The 11,812-nt window shown below is 37.4% G+C and overlaps 1 pseudogene; it reads left to right on the top strand.

Annotated features, from left to right (window-relative positions):
- The first annotated feature begins 6,330 nt into the window (after positions 1-6,330).
- LOC113362412 lies at positions 6,331-6,430 on the top strand (annotated as a pseudogene).
- Positions 6,431-11,812: the final 5,382 nt, after the last annotated feature.

Here is an 11,812-nt window from a genome sequence, read left to right as displayed (position 1 = left end):
ACGTGTTTGTAACGGATATAATTGTTACGAACCACTGTTACAAAGTACCCTAACACAAAACTGTTGCGAACTCTGAATAATTGTTACAGAAATTGTAACAAACTGATTGAATTTGAAAGAAAAGGCCACGGATTCTGCGACTGTCTCTTACTGTTGCTCTGAGTTCTTCTTCTTCCTCTCGCCTGTATCTCTGCAACTTGGTGTTTTTGTGCTCTGTTCTGTTCTAAACTTCCCCAAAGTGAACGTAAGTCTTCTATGAGCTATCCCAACTCCTTTTATAGCCCACAGGTCGATTCCACTTCAAGAAATCTTCGGCTCTTCTTATCTTCCCTCCACCTCAAGCTTATTATTTGCTAGTCCTCGAGCAAATCAAATCCAGAAAATAAAATCCTAACTCACTGTCGCAGGCATCGTCGATTTCATTTAGCGTATGCAATAAGCCTTTAAACCCCTAGGTATCCCTAGTGGCCGAGTTATAGTCTCGGGAGGGCTTACCAGAGGTATACCCACAAAACCTTTACTCCAGATCCTAGCTATCTACGCAAAACCTTGGAAGGCACTAAAGAATCTCCTTGGTTGGCATACTTATTGACTACAGGAGGAAGTACCCTGATGCGAAATTCCAATTGTTGTACACAAGTTTGCACTCAAGTATACTAAAATTCATATATAAGTGACAGTGCTCTACTCAGGTAGTCGCACTATGGACATCAATATCCGGAGTCAAAACTAATCACATGGATAGATCAAGAAGATGGATATAGAAAAACATTGATGGTTTTGATGTTTACTAGGTGAATGGTGTTTCTCATATCTGTCTGAAGGCCTCCGCTAAAATGAACCTATCCTAATGGACTGAGATACTAGTCTGACTAATATCAACACACTGGCATATACAAGGGAACCAGTGATTGATAATCCTAACTCTAGGTCAACACACTGGCATATACAAGGGTACCAGTGATCGACTTTATTGAATTTATTCTGGTTGGTCTAATGGTCTGGTCTCAGTTTTTTTTTTTTTTTTTTTTTTTTTTCAATCACTCTAATTCACACCTAGCATTGGTAACAACTTGAATCGTGAGCCCCACCTAATCACTTAGAGAAACATAGTTTAAAAACAAAACAAAATAAAAACAGAAGTGAAAAGGACTCAACAGATATTGAAACTATCATGTTATTTCTAACACCTGAGCTCTGTGCTTTTATGAATAGACTCTTTAGATGTTGCCATCTAGTCAGATTGGTTCCCTCAACTCCTACAACCAAAATGCTTCCATCCCTTAGATTGGTTAGTGCCATCCTTAATAGGGATAAATTTCTAGGCTCTGGAGTTTATTATTGCAACGAAAAGTAACAAAAAGTTCTACCCACCCCCCAAACTTAAATCTAACATTGTCCTCAATGTTTCTATCAAGAACAGTACAAAATATAAGTAACATGAGGAAATAGTAAAGAGAGAAGTCGGAAGATAGTACCTGGGTGAAGTGTAACCAAAACCTACAAAAATATACAACATACAAACCCGCCTCGATGGTCAATCAAGGTAAACAGGTCCTCCAGAGGGACCTCCTCAACATCACCTGTAGAAAGGTTCTAAAAAGGGCTTCAATCGCTGACCGTTAACCTTCGAAGAACTACTACCATCTGGTGTCTCAATCTCAACAAAGAGGGAGGAAAACCATGAGAAAAATATACGGACCACAAAAGGACCGGTCCCCGAGAGCGCAACTTCCCGGGGAATAGATGCAAACGAGTGTCATACAGAAGAACTTTTTGACCTGGAGAAATGACTTTCGTAAAATATTCCTATCATGTACAAGTTTCATTTTGTTCTTATACTCCTTAGCACTATCGTATGCATCTCTACGAATCTCGTCCAACTCATTGAGCTGGAGTTTCTTGAGCTCCTGCCTTGTCAAGTGAAAAGTTTAAGTTCTTAATAGCCCAATAGGCTCGATGCTCTAACTCAACGGCAGGTGACATGCCTTCCAAACACTAAACGATAAGGTGACATTCCAATGGGTGTCTTAAACGCAGTACGGTAAGCCCATAAGGCATCAGTAAGCCTCGATGACCAGTCTTTCCTATTTGGATTAACTGTTTTCTCTAGAATACGTTTAATTTCCCTATTGGAAACCTCTACCTGACCACTAGTCTGAGGGTGATATGGGGTTGCTACTTTATGGGTAATACCGTATTGTTTCATTAAAAGAGCAAACGGTCTATTACAAAAGTGTGAACCTCCATCACTAATTATAGCTCGCGGCGTACCAAAACGTGTAAGTATATTCTCTTTCAAAAACTGGACTACGACCCTGTGGTCATTTTTTACACGGAACCGCCTCAACCCACTTAGACACATAGTCTACAGCGACAAGTATGTAAAGATAACCAAACGAATAGGAAATGGACCCATAAAATCAATGCCCCCCACACATCAAAGACCTCAATCACTAAAATAGGGTTCAAAGGCATCATATTTCTACGGGAAATGGTTCCTAACTTCTGGCAACGCTCACAAGAAACACAATGACTATGGGAATCTTTAAACAAAAGGCCAGTAAAATCACACTGCAAAATCTTAGCAGCAGTCTTCTTAGCACTAAAATGACCCCCACATGCATGTTCATGACAAAAGGAGATAATACTAGACTGGTCACTCTCAGATACACATCTCCTAATAATCTGGTCCGGACAATACTTAAACAATAAGGATCGTCCCAAAAGAAATGCTTAACCTCGGCTAAAAACCTAGAACGATCTTGTTACCCCAATGTTGAGGGGTTCGACCAGTAACAAGATAATTCACTATATTTGCATACCAAGGTGATTGGGAAACAGAGAACAATTGTTCATCAGGAAAGCTATCCCTTATAGGAAGGGAATCACTAGGGGAACTAACAACTAGCCTAGACAAGTGGTCTGCTACTACATTTTCTGCACCCTTTTTGTCTCTAATGTCTGGGGAAAATTCCTTAACAATAGGATCCATCTAATCAATCTAGGTTTGGTATCCTTCTTAGATAAAAGGTATTTCAAAGCAGCATGATCTGTATAGATTATGATCTTAGAACCTAATAGGTAGGACCTAAACTTATCCAAGGCAAACACGATGGCTAAAAGTTCCTTCTCGGTAGTTGTGTAGTTCATTTGGGCATCATTCAGAGTTTTGCTAGCATAATAAATCACATGAAGTAATTTGTTTTCTCGTTGTCCTAAAACGACGCCTATAGCATAATCTGAAGAATCACACATAATCTCAAAGGGTAGGTTCCAGTTAGGTGCCTGGACTATCGGGAGTAGTGAGTAAAGTTTAAGCTTCTCAAAAGCCTCTAAACAAGCATCATCAAAGACAAACTTAACATCTTTTGCAAGCAAATTGCAAAGAGGTCTAGAAATCAAGCTAAAATCCTTAATGAATCGACGGTAAAAACCTGCATGCCCTAGGAATGACCTAATATCTTTTACGGTTTTTGGGACCTGTAAAGTCTTAATAAGGTCAACTTTGGCTTTGTCTACCTCTATACCCTTTGAAGAGACGATGTGCCCTAACACAATTCCTGATTTAACCATGAAATGGCATTTTTCCCAATTAAGCACTAAATTTTTTTCCTTACACCTAGTCAACACTAATGTCAAATGATGCAAGCACTCATCGAAAGATGAACCAAACACTGAAAAATCATCCATAAAGACCTCTAAGAACCGTTCTACCATATCAGAAAATATGCTCATCATACAACGCTGAAAAGTTGCAGGGGCATTACATAGCCCGAAAGGCATGCGTCTATACGCAAAGGTACCAAAGGGACAGGTAAAAGTGGTTTTCTCTTGGTCTTCTGGGGCAATAACGATCTGATTATAACCGGAGTAGCCATCTAAGAAGCAATAGTGACTATGTCCAGCTAATCGCTCTAGCATTTGGTCGATAAAAGGAAGGGGAAAGTGATCCTTCCTTGTGACCTTGTTCAATTTCCTATAGTCAATACAACACGCCATCCCGTGGTCACTCGGGTTGGGATTAATTCATTATTATCATTCTGGACTACAGTGATACCTGATTTCTTGGGGACAACCTGAACAGGGCTGACCCACTTACTGTCTGAAATTGGGTAAATAATACCCGCATCTAACAACTTAAGCACCTCTTTTCGAACTACCTCTTTCATGTTAGGGTTCAGTCGACGTTGCATCTCCCTAGAAGGTTTGGAGTCTTCCTCTAAATGAATCTGATGCATACACACAGTAGGACTTATACCCTTAATGTCTGCTATAGTCCACCCTAAAGCTTCCTTATTGTCTTGAAGTACATTTACTAGCCTACTTTCCTGATCACTATCCAAATCGGAAGCTACAATCACAGGTAAAGTCTCAGATGGGCCTAAAAACACATACTTTAGAGTATCGGGTAGTGGTTTAAGGTCCAACTTTGGGGGCTCTTCTAAAGAAGGAATTAGGGTAGTCTCAGAAACTGGTAACGGTTCGAACCTAGCTTTCCATCTATCAGTGTCTAACAGGGGTAGAATCTAATAGAGCATTCACCTGTTCAATAGTGCTATCGTCGTCAAAATCTAAACCAAAATGGGATAGACAACTTTCTAATGGGTCTTCAGACAAATGTTTGGTAATGACTCCTGAACTAAGGCTTCTATCATGTTCACCTCTCAACACATGTGTCATCTAGCTCATGAGGTTGCTTACTGACATTAAAAATGTTCATCTCCATAGTCATATTACCAAAAGATAAACTCATCACACCATTTCGACAGTTAATGATCGCATTAGACGTAGCTAAAAATGGGCGACCTAAAATCACAGGTATCTGGTTCTCTGGGTCAGGGACAGGTTGGGTATCTAGGACCACGAAATCCACTGGATAAATAAACTTGTCGACCTCAATAAGAACATCCTCGATAACACCTCGAGGGATTTTAACAGACCTATCAGCTAACTGCAGTGTCATCTGAGTAGGTTTTCATTTCACCAAGTCCTAGCTGTAAGTATACATGGAATGGCAGTAAGTTCACACTGGCTCCTAAGTCAAGTAAAGCTTTTTCTACCCGGAAGTTACCTATTGTGCAAGCAATGGTAGGAGAACCTGGGTCTTTGTACTTTGGAGTTGTGGTGTTCTGAATGATTGAACTTACGTGACTAGCTAAAAAGGCTTTCTTATGGACGCTAAGTTTTCGCTTTCGCGTACACATATCCTTAAGGAACTTGGCATAAGCAGGAATTTGCCTAATTGCATCTAATAAAGGAAGGTTTATGGTAACTTGCTTAAAAACCTCCAATATGTCATTAAAGTTCGACTCCTTTTTTGTTGGTATTAATAGTTGGGGAAATGGGGCTCTAGGCATAAAATCAGACCTTTCAGGAACCGAATTCACATCATCAGAAACTTTATCAGTCTCCTCAGCTACTGGTCCTGAGAGGTGAGATTCTGAGGGGTGAACTACAGTATGTTCACTATCGGGCATGGTTACCTTATTGTCTACAACTCTACCACTCCTAAGGGTTCTAACAGCATTCAATTGATTCGATGGTTTTGCACCTAATTCATGAACTCCTCTAGGGTTGGGTTGTGTTTGACTAGGAAACTTACCTTTTTCTCTCAAAGAATCACTTATCAGACCAACCTGGGTTTTTAACTCGGAAATAGCCTGACTATTTTCTTGTCCTATCCTGTTACTAGCTTGTAGACTCTGTTCTACGGATAACTGAAATTTTGCAGTTTGCTGAGTTAACAAGGCGAGAGATTCCTCTAAACTTAGGATTTTCTTATCTGACTGATTCTGAAACTGAGCTAGTCCTGAAGGATTCTTAGTATAGCCAAAACCTGGGGGAGCATTAGAATTACTAAACTGACCTTGACTTTGGCCCTTAGACCACGAAAGGTTCGGATGGTTTCTCCAACCAGGATTATAGGTTTCTGAATATGGGTCAATCTTTTGACGGTTATCAAATCTAGTGTTATTATAAAGAGCATTGGCTTGCTCTTCAATATTCTGGCCTTCCCAAAAAGGCTCCACTCTACCACTAGTCTGGCCCACTTCTAAAGCTTCTAACCTTTTTGCTATAGCAGCAATTTTGGCATCTGATTCATAGCCTCCTTCTACCCTATTAACGTTTCCTCTACTTAAAAGAATTGTTTTCTGGGGTGCCCTACTATTTTCCCATTGCTGGGTTTTTTCGGCGATTTCATTAAAAAATTTCATCGCCGCATCAACAGTTTGGTTTTCAAATCCACCAGTGCATAGAGACTCAACCATGGTCGTTGTGGAATAATCTAAACCCTCATAAAGGATCTGAACTATCCTAACCTTTTCTAAACCATGATGAGGACACTGGGATAATAAATCATTGAACCTTTCCAAATACCTATATAAAGATTCTCCCTCTTGTTGTGAAAATGTGCATATTTGCGTCCTAATAGACGATGTTTTGTGCCTAGGTAAAAACTTATTGAAAAAGGCAGATGTAAGTTGTTCATATGTCTCAATTGACTCGGAGTCCAAACTATATAGCCATGACTTGGCCTTATCTTTCAGGGAAAATGGGAATAACCTAAGTTTCAAAGCATCATCATCTAAGCCTCTAATTCTTAGAGTACTACAAATTTCCTCAAAATCCGTAACATGGTAATAGGGGTTTTCATTTTCTTTCCCTAAAAAGATTGGGAGCATCTGTATGGTCCCAGGTTTCAGTTCATAGGGTGCCTCCGTTTCAGCTAACTTAATACACGAAGGACGAGTAGTCCTAGTCAGATTCAACAAAGCTTTTAAAGTTGCCATTTCTAGCACTATCGGAATATTAGGGATTGACTCCTCAAGCGGACGTTCAAAAACGGACTCTTCAAAAATCGTACTTTCTAAATTGAGGTAATCGAGACATTTAGAACTACTAGGTTTCTCTTTAACAAATCTACCTAGGGCGTCTCTTTTACGTTCAGGCATGCAAAAAAAAATAAGGAAGGGGATTCTATTCAATCACAAAGAAAGGTTGACTCAACCAAATCAAACCTATTGATTTCTAGCAAACAAAAAGCATGATGGCTCCACTTAGATTGTTTTTATACCAGCTTCTAATCCTTCGAAAGGGAATTCGTTACAATTTAAGCAAACCCCTATGGAATCAATCCGAGTTAAAGTAAGTTGAATAGAGGCGAGGGAAGCTCCGTGGAGGTTTGATACCCAAGGCCTCACCGGTATTACAAGGCGGCGCAGTCACGCATTCAACTTACAGAAACCGTCAAGAACTTCGAAGTATGCTTAAAAGAGTAACCAATATTTTTCGAATGACTTTCCTGTTAAGCTCGTTACCCTATCGGTCTCGTTGTAGTCAAAATTTTAGGCTTAGGTTCGCGTTTGGTGTCGTTTTCCTAAGGCGGGCAAGAAGAGGACGTGATGAAATCCGAACCCTTATCTTGTATGGCCAGGCCTTTCCCTTTACTAGAAAATTAAAGTCCGTATTCAGTCCTCAACATATAAGCATACGAAAGAAGACAGTAACTCGCTGACAGGGGATTCACGAGTGTTCAGAATCTTACCTCCCGTTCCATACGGGGGATGAATCGGTTGTAGTCGACTCGGGACACTGACTCCTATGTCAGTGTACGAACCCAAGGTGCAGAGACAATATCGTAGTTGTCCTCCTTCTCTGCAAACAGTTTATATTTAAAAGTACCCTTCTGTAGGGTAAAAATAAAAATAGTGTCCAAAGTCCAAAAGTCCAAAGTGTCCAAAAAGAAAAGAAAAATTACAAAAATAATAACTAAGCCAATACAATATATATATATATATATATATATATATATATATATATATATATATATATATATAATATAATATATTCTAAAAAACTGTCTTCTTTTCCGTTCTTTTCGCTTTAATCTTTCGCTCCAAGTCTTTTACGAAATCACCAAACTCCTTGGCTCAATTTTCTTTATGATCCAAAACCTGTAGACAAAAGATAAATACCAAAAAAACGTAAAATCGAAAAAAAAATTAAAAAAAACGTAAAAAAAAAAAAAAAATCTAAAACCCTAAAAGCAAATCCGCGTCGGCGGCGCCAAAAATTGATGTGTTTTGTAGATAGTGGTAAAAGTGGTTCGATTCTCATACTTGCGAAGGATATTAATTAGACTTAAATTCTAATATTAAAATAGAAAACTCACTAAAAATTATAGCAAACTCAATCAAAGTTGATATCAATATTAAAAGAACGCTGAGGCTAAGATTCCACTATTTTCCAAGTTCAAAGTGATTTAATCCAATATTTATATTCATGCAATTTTTACATTCAATTTGATTCTAAACTATTGCAACAAGTAGATTCTCAAAATAACAAGTGTAAATCCGAAGCATAGAACATCAAAAACCTAGGTCCAAGCATGCTCCATCAAAAGAAATAACAATTGCTTAACAAGAATCATTCAAACAATTTTCACTCAAGGCAAAACAATCATAAAAATAATTGCGATAAATAAATAAATAAGAATATACCACTTTTTGTTGGAAAAATAGCTTCCTCTTTCGCCTCAGAAACGGGGTTTAGCTCCTCATATTAATCACTTGCTCAAAATACATGTTTGTTGCTCAAAAGTTGATTAAAAAGAAGAGAAGGTATAAAACAGCGTGTTTGTAACGGATATAATTGTTACGAACCACTGTTACAAAGTACCCTAACACAAAACTGTTGCGAACTCTGAATAATTGTTGCAGAAATTGTGACAAACTGATTGAATTTGAAAGAAAAGGCCACGGATTTTGCGACTGTTTCTTACTACTGTTCTGAGTTCTTCTTCTTCCTCTCGCCTGTATCTCTGCAACTTGGTGTTTTTGTGCTCTGTTCTGTTCTAAACTTCCCCAAAGTGAACGTAAGTCTTCTATGAGCTATCCCAACTCCTTTTATAGACCACAGGTCGATTCCACTTCAAGAAATCTTCGGCTCTTCTTATCTTCCCTCCACCTCAAGTCTCAGGATTTCTTTCATTTCCAAGCTTCTCTATGTCTTCTGTTTTGTTGAAACTTCTTCTAAAGATAGCAGTAAATCTTGCAGAGTGCATATCCTTCCAATCTCACTACGTACCTTCCACAAATACAACCAAAAATTCCCGCAATATTAATCCTCCCCTGTTTTGACTAAAGTCCGTGTAAATTTCTTTTTATCGAGCCTCAAACACATACATACCCTGTTTTGAAATATCCAGCCCAAACCAATCGAAATCCATGAGAAAGTCCGAGTAAAACTCTCCCTATTTCCGTAAAATAGAAACCCATGATATTTGCCTCCCTATTTCGACTAACACCGAGTTAACAGCCCAAGTTTCTTGATTTAAACAAACATACCATGCCTGTTTACTCAATTCAAGTACGTACCAACGAATTTCTCCGATTGAATCTCTTTGGAAGTTTCCCATAGATTGAACCCTAAAATCTCCCGTAACTGGTTTTGTTTCCCGCCAATTCTTGTTTTTTCAAATGAAGAAGATGGTCGCCCCCTATCCAGAGTAGGGGTGCGATTAGCAGCTGCCTGGAAATGGGATGCCCCTTAGTAATAAGGTTACCCCTTATCCAAAGTGAGGGTCCGAATAGCAAATGTCCTCCTATGAAGGCAAAAAACACTTTTCGAGACAATTTCGCCGCAAAATCTTATTTTTTCAAAAACACCTACAAAAACATAAAAAGCCAAAATAAATACAAAATCGAGCACTAACAATATACATAATTGAGAACAAAATAGACACGTAAATGCGTCTATCAGATTACGTTGGAAAAAGTGAAAGAAAACTTACTGCATTTTAGTAACACTTACTGCGCAATATAATTTCAAATAACCGGTTAGATTACGTTGGAAAAAGTGAAAGAAAACTTACTGTGCAACATAATTTCAAATAGAATTGCTAAAATGACCTAAAAAACTTAAGTTGTCACTCGATCTGAATATATTATATGAGAAAAAAGCCAATAATATATCTAGAATCACTAATAATGAAGAATGAGACAGCGATAATACTCCATCTGTTCCATTTTAGATGGTGGTTTAGAGAATTTTTCTAGTTCCACAATATTTGAGGGTTTTCATATTTTTCTTTAAAACATCCACTAAACCCTTACGTTTTTTGTTGGAACTATAAACTTTTATTTTAAATGTAGTGATAGTGTTTAATGTTCGAATACTTTTATCCATGGTATATATGGAAAAAATTTATACCTCTCTATATTTCTTAAACTACGTGAAACATTCTAAACACTCCTTTAAAAAAACAAAGGAGTAAAAAGCTTGCTTCACTTTTTGCTTCAGATAATTTTGGCTAACACAACATGAAAGCTTATAAATACAAAAATACTTTTAACTCACTAATAAAGGAAATATACAACATTTTGAAGTATTCATGGTTGTTTGTTTCATTTACAAGGGTGTTAGACCTAATTAGACTCTGTCACAGTTGATAATAAATTCATGCATTATAATCATAAGCTTCATATTTTATTTTGTTATGTGTTTTTCATCATTATTGAAGTTGATCAAACCTTCATCCATATTTGGGAACAGAAATAATCCAGGGCCAGTTTTAGGATTTTAGGAAGTAACAGAAGGTAAAAGATAAAATTTCTTACCACGGGTAAAAAAAAAATCTCGAACGGAAACAAATAGCAAATAACATGAAATATAATGATATAAAAGAAAATAAAAATATTTTTATATTCTAAATTTGTGTTGAGATGTGTGAATATCTATGATGTAATATCCAAGGGCCAGAAAGCGCATCCTTACAATAGTTATCACGAGAGTGACCTCGTCGCAGCAGGACTCCGGTTGTTTTCCAGTTATTGGTATCCTCTCTTGAGGTATTAGTATTGCTACAAATTATATTGCAGTTGTATGTGCTGTAAAGTTAGCAGTGGAGTGGAATTTGCAGGGGATCATCATTAACTTTGACTCTGAAACAATGATAAATGATTTTGAAAGAGTTCAAGTGCCATGGTTTATCAAGGTGAGATGGTTAAATGCAGTTCGTAAGATGATAACAATCATATTTGGTCATTGTCATAGAGAGGTGAACTTCTCTGCTGATAATGGCAAGGAGAAAGACATCTCCGTATTGGAAGACCTTCTTCTTAGTGAGAATAGAAATGTCTGAAGTAGATTATTACATATTTTGTGAAAGTTCTAATTTTAGGCCTATATATTTGTTTTTTTTTCTTAGTTTTGAGTATATTTTTATTTCCTTTAGTTTGGTCTTTCAGTCCTTGTCGATGTTTATAATTTCGTTTTCTAATCAATAAAATTTGTGTAATTTAGCAAAAAGAAAAAAAGAAAAGAAAAAGAAGAAAAAAAAAAGCTATCTGTCAGTGTGATGCCTGATTTGTATAGAAAGGCAAGGATTTTCAAGAAGGCTAGGAATGTGTTTTGGATGGCCAGAAAATGGGGCCTAACTGACGTGATCTCCTACAACACTATTGTAGATGCCTATGATCGAAACAAAGACTTGAAGAATATGAAATAAACTGTTTAAAGAATGGAATTTCATGATTTTCCGGTTGTTTGAGTCCTTCTGCGACGAGGTCACCCTCGTGACAGCTATTGTAAGGGTGCGCTTTCTAGCCCTTGGATATTACAGCATAAATATTCACACATCTCAAAAAAAAAATTGAATACAATATTATTTTTATTTTCTTTTATATCATTATATTTCATGTTATTTGATATTTGTTTCCTTTCGAATTTTTTTTTTTTGGCCTGTAATAAGAAAATTTATCTTTTACCTTCTATTACTTCCTAAATCATAAAACTGGCCCTGGATTAT

The sequence above is a fragment of the Papaver somniferum genome, chromosome 3 (genome assembly GCF_003573695.1).
Source record: "Papaver somniferum cultivar HN1 chromosome 3, ASM357369v1, whole genome shotgun sequence".
Classification (NCBI taxonomy): Eukaryota; Viridiplantae; Streptophyta; class Magnoliopsida; order Ranunculales; family Papaveraceae; genus Papaver; species Papaver somniferum.
The sequence above is the reverse complement of the archived record's forward strand: the minus strand, read 5'-3'. Positions and strand labels throughout refer to the sequence as shown.